Source organism: Plecotus auritus (genome assembly GCF_963455305.1).
Source record: "Plecotus auritus genome assembly, chromosome: 6".
In the NCBI taxonomy this organism is placed as follows: Eukaryota; Metazoa; Chordata; class Mammalia; order Chiroptera; family Vespertilionidae; genus Plecotus; species Plecotus auritus.
The window spans coordinates 78366746-78376799 of NC_137773.1; positions in this window are offsets into that span (position 1 = coordinate 78366746).

Genomic DNA, 10054 nt, shown 5'->3' on the forward strand with positions numbered 1-10054 from the left:
GTGTCACCCTTTGTCGACGCCAGGTCACCTGTGGGTGGGGCTTGGGAAGGGGAGCGCGCGGGTGGAGACCGCAACCCTCTCCCTGCGGGTCCCCACGGACTCCTGGCCGCGCGCGCACCCCTCACGCCGACTTCTGTCTGGGACCCACCTGGTGGAGAATTCGGGGACCGCGAGGGGTGCGGCAGAGTCCCGCGCGCAGCGACTCCCGCAGCGGCGCTGCCAGCCTGCCCATCTCCGTGTGGGCACCGTCAGGGTGGGGCAGCTTCCAAAAGGCCTTCCCCTAAACGGAAACCGGCCCCTCTGCAGCCCCACCCCCACCCCCACCCCAACCCGTTCAGGATGGCATTGGTGGCTCCGCAGTGGACGTGGAAAGAATGCCACGCAGAAGAGAAAGCTGGAAAAATTGAGGAAAAACCTAAGACGGAAGTGAGGAGATAGGGCATGGAGAGACCTTGAGCGAGTCACTTCACCTTAGTTTCCCACGTAGGAGAAACGGCTGTCAAATTGACCTCCAAAGCCAGGGACCAGTCGAGTCTGCATCACCTGGGAGCTTGTTAGAAATGCCAATATGAGGCCCCACCCCAGACCTGGGAGTCAGAATCTCCCGGGGGCAAGGCCCAGCGCCCTGTTGGAACAAGACCTACCGGTGATGCGGTCGCTCTGAAGTTTGAGAAGCCGCAGTTAAGGCACTGGTTCTCAGACCTCGCTTCATTTTAGTATCACCAGAGGGTTTTTGAACCGCACAATGCCCAGGCTGCACTCAGAACTAATAAATCAGAATCTCACTGAGGGGGTGGGGACGGGAGGGAGTAGAAGTATAGGATATATATTTTTTGAAATCTTAATTACAGACTTGTAGCCTCATAGAGATTATTAAGGCCACTTAGACCCACTTCACAGTGGAACAGGCACTCCAGCCAGAGCCATGAAGCTATTTGGTCAAGGCCAAGGGGACCAGAATGCTGACCCAGGTACTGGGTCCCTGCCCTTTCTAATACACATCATATCATGGAGAGTACTTTTTGTTTTCTTCAAACTTTGTGGTGGGGTCGGAGATGACACTGAACTTACTCCGAGTGGGGTTGCAGGCAGGGATTTTGCCAAGTGGAACAACCCACTGACATTGCTCCTGGTCTGGTTGGTTGGGGTGGGGGGAGGGGAGAAACTGGGCTTCAACATTGATTCCTGAGGACAGGGCAAGGAGGAGGGTTGATTTCCAGGGGACTGAAAGGTGGGTGGTTTCAGCTACCTAGCATCTATTTCCTCTCTTCCCCATGGAAATAGTCTGGCATGAACACCATTAGCCTTCTGCCTCGCCCAGCCAAGGGCAGACACTTCCTCCAGACGTGAATCCTGATTGGAATGACAGAGAACCTAAAGACAGCAGGTGCTGTCCCTACCGCAGAGGCCCTCCAGAGTCAGTCCTGCCCTTGGCCACTGCCTTGGGTTCCTGCCCCTTTCCAGGCTGGTTCTCCAGCCTTACCAACCAGTGTGTCCCTTCCTCATATCCTTTGGCTTAAGTCAGCAAAGTGGGTTTCTGTTAAGTGATACTATTCAGACTTTCCCTGCATTGTCAGGATTGAGATTTTGGCTCTGTGGGAGCACTGTTCCTTGATCCTGCTCGACTACACCAACTGTGGGAGCACAGGTCTTCGGACGCCAGGTATTAGATGGAGAAGACACAAGAAGTCATAGGCATATATAGGAGAGACTTTATTGTAGACCAAGTAGCCATTGCTACTATAGGAACCATCAGACAAAGTAGTTCTTCAAAGTGACCCCGCCCACCTGGCTGGTCAGTGGCAACTTATATACACGCTCAAACCAAGAGACTTTGTTTCAGGAACATGCTCAAACAAGAGACTTTGTTTCAATTCCTGACGCTCATGCTACATTAACATAAATAGGTTACATCCTTGCCTGCACACATGCATATGGCAAATTGGCCTTGATCATCTAGTGTACTCTGATTAGGGTTCCCACAGGCTCTCAGATCACACACCCAAATAATAAATAAAATAAGTATCCTCCAGGCCATCTTATATAATAAAACCCTAATATGCAAATCGACCGAATGGCAAAATGACTGGGTTGCTATGATGTGCACTGACCACCAGGGGGCAGATGCTCAACACAGGAGCTGCCCTCTGGTGGTCAGTGTGCTCCCACAGAGGGAATGCCGCTCAGCCAGAAGCCGGGCTCATGGCTGGCAGGAGGACATCCCTGGAGGGGTCCCAGACTGCAAAAGGGCACAGGCTGGGCTGAGGGATCCCCACCCACAAGTGCACGAATGTCGTGCACCCAGGCTCTAATATTAATATAAATAAATAACAGAAGGAAGGAAGGAAGGGTAAGGGACAACTATTTCCTTTTATTTTTAATCTTTACCCGAGGACATGGTTTTATTGATTTTTAGAGAGGAAGATAGAGATGTGAAACATTGATCTGTTGCCTCCCCCTTGACTGGGGATCAAAACTGCAACCTTTTGGTGTATGGGATGAAGCTCCAACCAACCAAACCACCCAGCCAGGGCACAACTATTTCTTGCAGAAGAATTCCTACTAATAACTGTGGAAGGAATGAGGGAAGTAGACATTCCCCATAAGCACCCACAGCAATAATTGCTGCAGGCAAGATCCACAGAGGGGTGCTCAGATTAATGGGTGATGACTTCAAGGAGAAGCAGGTATTTGCATAATCTCAAGGTATATCTCCCAAAATAGATGTTTATTAATAACAAAGGGAAAAATAGTAACTTGATGGTGAAGAAAACTGGCAGTCATTCCCTTAACCAAGTTACTAAGGTTAACATCATCAGAAATAAGACTTGCTGACATCACATACACAATGATTTGATTCACTGGGAAGAGCATTTCACCTCTGTCATCTCTTTCCTAACGATGCAGAACCCCAATCTGTTGTAGGCAGTGGGAAGGGCACCAGGTGTGTGATTAGTGGGGTCAGACCAAACAACCTGGGTTCAGCAACCTCCGTATATGGGCTCTGGCTAGGAAAGAATTCAGATCCAAGACCCAAACTATAAGAGAACATTTATTTGGTAAAATCACAGAGGGAGAAGGAGTAATTTCTACAAGAAATGAGCTTAGGAAATAAGTTATAGGGGCAAAGGAAGGGCCTGTGGAGTTGGGGAGTGAGGAAGCAAATGGTAACATGCAGGAGTTGGGGGTGGGGGAGGCATGGGCACACTTCCAGGAGGGAGAGCCCACTGGCCCTCTGTTCTAAGGGTTTTAAAGGTGGATATTTTAGGGGAGTTCCTGGGGAAGAGCTCAGTAGACTACTCAGTAGCTTTCCAGGTATGGCTATTCAGGGTTGTTGTCTCCACTGATTGGCTGGCACCAGGACAGTAGGTCATTATTCCATGCAGCTGGTCCTGAGGTCAGTTGTGGCTGGTTTTGTTGCTTATCTGGGCCTGGAGCTGAAATACAACTGAGGCCTAATGTTATTTAGGGAGGAAAGGTCAGGAGATCCAAACCTCAAGACCAGTGACAGGCTAGGGGAGGAAAAGTGGCCCTGGGGGCAAGGTCCCACCCTACAACTGATTGTCCATTGCTAGGCACCTGGGGCTTTCCATCCTGGTGACCTGCACCTGGCCCATAGTCCTGGCTCTGTTCATGTCTGTCTAACTGCCTACAACAAATCTAATTATGAGAAAACATCAGACAATACAAATAAAGGAACATTCTACAAAGTAACTGACCAGTGCTCTTCAAAAGTCTCAAGGTCAGGTAAGATAGGAACTGTCGTAGGTTAAAGAACAGTGTGTGTTACATGCTACTGAGTCAGCTATGACTTCTAGTGACACTGTGAACTGTGATGTCCACAATGTCCTGTCCTCATTAGCCCTGCTCAGCAACTGTAGACTCATGCCTATAGCTTCTTTTATGGAGTCAGTCCACCTCATACTTAGGCTTCCTCTTTTGACTAAGTGTAAAGTAGGATCCTAGATTGGATCTTGGAACAGAAAAAAAATTAGTTGAAAAACGTTGAAACCCAAATAAGATTTGTAGTTTAGTTTGTTTTTTGTTTGTTTGTTTGCTTGTTAATCCTTGCGCAAGGATATTTTTCCATTGATTTTTAGGGAGAATGAAAGAGAGCAGGAAAGACAGAGAGAAAAATCAATGTGAGAGAAATATAACACATTGATTGGTTGCCTCCTGCACGAACCTCAACCAGGGCCCAGGCCAGGGAGGAGCCTGCAACCAAGGTACATTGAACCCAGGACTCTTTGGTCCACAGGTCGATGCTCTATCCACTGAGTCACACTGGCTAGGGCAAAAGCTTCAGGACAGAGGACCCAGTGCATTCTCCCTCGGTAAGCATGCCCATGCCTTTTCTCCTCCCCTCCCCCAGGCATGTTACATTAGCTTCCTCACTCCCAAGCTCCAAGGGCCTCCCTTTACCTCTATAATTTATTTTCCTAAGCCCATTTCTTCTAGGAATTAGTTTCTACCTCTGTCATTTACCCAATAAATGTTCTCTTACAGTTTGGGTCTTGGCTCTGAATTCTTTACTAGCCAGAACCCAAGTACCACGGTTGCTAAACCCAGGTTTGGTCTGACCCCACCAGTCTAACACCGGGTGCCCTTCTGCCACCTACAACACTTCTAAGAAATGATCCCTGTCTTGCTTTCTCTCACCTTCATGTAATTTTCCTTACATTCTCTTCTTAGTCTCAAATGCATAAAAGAAACTGCAAACTGTTATTCTCAGAAGCATTTTTATGTCTGTTGATTTCTTGCTTCCAGGCATATCTTCAGTTTGACTCAGATAAATTTTTATAAAACTTCTCTACAGGCTTGGACATTCTTAGGTCAACAGATGAAAGCAGTGCTGGTAACATTGAAAAAAAAAAATCACCCAAGACATTTTCTGTAATTCATAACCTCTTGCTAGAAAGAAATTAATATTTCTGAAATAAATGCTTAAGGAATTCTTTAAGACTTGCTCTGACAAGCTAGCTACCCACCTCCACCCACCTCCCCAGTAGTGACATTGAACCAGACTTTTTCTTTAAGCATCTGGCCTAACAATTGTTATCAAAGCCAGTGGTTCTCAAACTTTAGCATGTGAGAGAATCACCTGGGGAGCCTGTTAAATCACATGATTCTGGTCCCCACCCCAGAGTGCCTGATTCAGTAGATACAGAGTGGGTTCTGAGAAGGTATTTCTAGCAAGCACCCAGGGGAGGGTCATGCTACTGGTCCAGGGACCACACTTTGAGGACTGCTGCTCTAAAAATTAATACACTTTTCCAATTTCTTATTTGACAATGTTTCCCCTGTAATGTTAGCATATCAAATAGGCCTAATTAGCTTAATTCCCTTCTTTGCTAAAGAGAGAGTTCCTTTGAAATGTTTCAGGGATCCTTATGAAAATGTCAAAGTTGCCAAAACCGGTTTGGCTCAGTGGATAGAGCGTCAGCCTGCGGACTGGGGGGTCCCAGGTTCGATTCCGGTCAAGGGCATATGACTTGGTTGCGGGCACATCCCCAGTGGGAGGTGTGCAGGAGGCAGCTGATCGATGTTTCTCTCTCATCGATCTTTCTGACTATCTATCCCTCTTCCTTCCTCTCTGTAAAAAATCAATAAAATATATTAAAGAAAATGTCAAAGTTATTTTCAAGTTAAGAAAAAGAGAATTTAATTTTGAATTTGGGGAAAGTTTATCAAACATATCAAAAGTTTTAAAACACTTGGTCAAATAAATACCTAGGTCACTATGAACTAATATTTATTTAATCATGGCGACAAAGACTTTGCAGGCAAATACAGAAAGTTAAATGGTTGTAAGCAAAATTTAGCTCTTTTAATATTAAGACTTGGTTTACCTAAACAGTCAAAGACCTGATGAGACAGGATAGGAAATAATCCTATATAATAAAGAGATAATATGCAAATTAACCCTCATGCCCTCACAAGATGACTGCCTATGACTAGGCTGGCAGGGGCGTTAGTGAGAGACGACCAAACGACTGAACAAGCAGGCTGTGTGGGGCGACCAGGCTGGCAAGTGGCCATGAGGAGTGACCAGGCCAGCAGCGGGGAGCAGTTAGGGGCGACCAGGTCGGCAGGGAAGGGACAGTTGGGGGCAACCAAGCCGGCAGGGAAGGGGCAGTTGGGGGTGACCTGGTCAGCAGGCAGGTGAGCGATTAGGAGCCAGCGGTCCAAGATTGTGAGAGGGATGTCCCACTGCCAGTTTAGGCACAATATCCGGGATCAGGCCTAAACCAGCAATCAGACATCTCCCGAGGGGTCCTGGATTGAAGAGGGTGCAGGCTGGGCTGAGGAGACCCTCGCCCCTGTGCCATGTTCCGCTCCCGTCTGCTGGTGGTCAGCACATGTCATAGCAACTGGTTGTTCCGCCGTTCGCCCTATTTGCATATTAGGGTTTTATATATATAGATTGGTTCCTATTTGTGTGTCCTCTATGTTGACCACTTTCTCTCTGACCTTTGTGCTTATTATTTTCACTCTTGGCCTTTCATGTTTTTGTTTAATAATTTTTCAGTTGAATCTAGCTTTCCTTGAGTACCTCATAATTCATCTTTTTTTTTAATTTTAATAAAACTTTATTCAGATTATTACAATTGTTTCTCCTTTTTCCCCCCATAGCTCCCCTCCACCCAGTTCCCACCCCACCTTCTGCCCTTACCTCCCCCCCACTGTCCTCATCCATAGGTGTATGATTTTTGTCCAGTCTCTTCATGAACCCCCCATACCCTTTTCCCCCTGAGAATTATCAGTCCACTCCCTTTCTATGCTCCTGATTCTATTATATTCACCAGATTATTCTGTTCCTCAGGTTTTTAATTCACTTGATTTTTAGGTTCACTTGTTGAGAGATATGTATTTGTTGTTCATAATTTTTCTCTTTACTTTTTTCTTCTTCCTCTTCTTTAAGAATACCTTTCAGCATTTCATATAATACTGGTTTGGTGGTGATGAACTCCTTTAGCTTTTTCTTATCTGTGAAGCTCTTTATCTGCCCTTCAATTCTGAATGATAGCTTTGCTGGGTAGAGTAATCTTGGTTGTAGGTTCTTGCTATTCGTCACATTGAAAATTTCTTGCCACTCCCTTCTGGCCTGCATAGTTTCTGTTGAGAAATCAGCTGACAGTCGTATGGGTGCTCCCTTGTAGGTAACTAACTGTTTTTCTCTTGCTGCTTTTAATATTCTCTATTTGTCTTTTGCTCTTGGCATTTTAATTATGATGTGTCTTGGTGTGGTCCTCTTTGGATTCCTTTTGTTTGGGGTTCTGTGCGCTTCTTGGACTTGTAAGTCTATTTCTTTCACCAGGTGGGGGAAGTTTTCGGTCATTATTTCTTCAAATAGGTTTTCAGTATCTTGCTCTCTCTCTTCTTCTGGCACCCCCATAATTCTGATGTTGGTACGCTTGAAGTTGTCCCAGAGTCTTCTTACACTATCTTCAACTTTTTGGATTTTTTTTTTTTTTTTTGCTTTTTGCTTTTTCGGTTGAGAGTTTTTTGCTTCTTTGTATTTCAATTCTTTGACTTGATTTTTGTGTTCCTCTTGTCTGTTTTTGGGTCTCTGTATAATATTTTTTATTTCAGTCAGTGTATGTTTAATTTCTAGTTGGTCCTTTTTCATATCTTCGAGGGTCTCGTTATATTTATCGGCCTTTTCTAGGATATTCTTAAAAAGCCTTATAACCATGGTTTTGAATTCTATATCCAGTCGTTTGTTTTCCTCCATTTCTTTCGTTTGTGATCTGATTCTTGGACGCCGCATTTTCACTGCTTCCCTGAGTTGGTAAGGTAGATTTGTGTGGTAGGTTTCCAATATGGCCCAGTGGGTCTGCCTCCCCAGTTAACCTGAGGTGGACACTCTTGGTGCACCTCTTTGTGGACTGTGTGTACAGCCTTGTTGTAATTAAGTCTTTATTGTTGTTGGTATCACTGGGAAGAATTGACCTCCAGGCCAGTTGGCTGTAAGGATCAGCTGTGTCTATGCTGGGAGAAGTTCGGTGCTGGAGACAGCCTTATAGGATTAGACTTGCCAAATTGCAATAGCCTCTGTGCTCAGCTTGGATGGGGTAGAGTCTCAGTCTTGGCTTCCTGTCAGCCTTGCCCTTGCACACACGTGCGCACCTTCAGACCTCTGCCTTCCCGGGTCCCGAGTCTCCGCCCGAGAGTCCAGACCCCCCCCACAAGAGCATGGGTCCCCAGGGGCTCGCCTGGAACTGGGGTTCACTGCAGTCAGAACTGGGGCTCAGTGCAGTCAGGAGCCTCTGACTCCCTTCCACTAGGGAAAGCCTGTGGCAACCTCCGCAGCCTTTGTGCGCACTGGCGCGCGCGCCTTCACACCTCCGCCTTCCCTGGCTCCTGAGTCTCCGACCGAGAGTCCAGACTCCCCCCACAAGAGCGTGGTTCCCCAGGGGCTCGCCTGGAACTGGGGTTCAGTGCAGTCAGAACTGGGGCCCAGTGCAGTCAGGAGCCTCCGACTCCCTTCCACTAGGAAAAGCCTTTGGCAACCTCCGCAGCCTTTGTGCGCACTGGCACGTGCGCGCTTTCAGTCCTCTGCCTTCCCCGGCTCCTGAGTCTCCGCCCGAGAGTCCAGACTCCCCCCACAAGAGCGTGGGTCCCCAGGGGCTTGCCCGGAACTGGGATTCAGTGCAGTCAGAACTGGGGTTCAGTGCGGTCGGGGGCTTCCTTCCCCCTTCCGCCAGAGAAAGTCAGCCAGGCTCTCAGCCGCCCTTCCTCTCTGCGCGCATAAAGACCCTTTGCCGTACCTCCAATTCTCTGTGAGCTTTTCTCTTTCCTTCTAGTTGTAGAATTTTCACTCAGCCAGCTTTCCTGTGGTTCTGGATGGTGTCCGTTCTGTCTTTTAGTTGAAGTTTTGAAATTGTTGTGCGAGGCAGCAGTTTAGGTGCTTACCTATGTCGCCATCTTGGTTTTTTTCCTCATAATTCATCTTTAAGATGACTTTGCTTTTTCTGTACTCTTCAAATTCTTTTCTGAGTTCATTTCCCAAGTACCTTCCTATTTTATTTTTGAGCCTGTTTCTGTTCTGAGCTTTGTAATTTCTCATTTGAGGTGTTTTTTCATATCATGTCTGGAAGTTGTGTTTTTTGTTTTTAATCCTCACCTGAGGATATTTTTCCATTGATTTTTTTTTTAGAGGGAGTGGAAAAGAGAGGGAAAGAGAGAAATATTGATGTGGAGAAACACATCAATTGGTTGCCTCCTTCACACACCCTGATCAGGGCTTGGGCCGGGGAGGAGCCTGCAACCGAGGTACTTGCCCTTGACTGGATTCGAACCCGGATCCTTTGGTCCACAGGCCGGCTGCAATTTTGTTAAAAGGCAAATATTCCTTTTGGAATGTGTTACAGTTTGCTTTTTTTTTTTTTTTTTAATGTTTCATTTACTTATTAGGGGATAATTTTTATCAGCTGAAATTTCTCATTTTAATTTTACAGTTTTGTATGATGCCACCTGTTGTTTCCTGTTCACTTTGTGCTTTTAAAAAATGTTTGAAATAATTTCAAATTTATAAAAAGGTTTTCCTTCTATAAGCTTTATAAGTTCTTTAAAGAATACAGACCAGGTATTTTATAGAATGTCCCTCAATTTAAGTTTGCCTGATATGTCTTCATAATTAGATTCAGATTGTGCTTTTTATTTATTGTTTTGTCTTCGCAAAAATGCCACAAAAGTGATGCTGTGTTCTCAGTGAATCATATCAGAAGGCACATGATATTGATTTGTCCCATTACTTGTGGTGCTAATTGTGCTTGGACAAGGTGCTATCTACAAGGTTCCTTCATTGTAAAGTTATTCTTTCCCCTTTGTAATTAGTAAGTATTTTATGGACAAATACTTTGAGATTAGATGCTTTTCCTCACAAGCTTTATCCTACTAGTTTTAACATCCACTGATGGTGACTGCCTAGGTTAGTGGTCGGCAAACTGTGGCTCGCGAGCCACATGCAGCTCGCGAGCCGCGGTTTGCCGCTCTGTTGACTAATGAGTTTGCCGACCACTGACCTAGACTCTCGATTCCAATAATTACA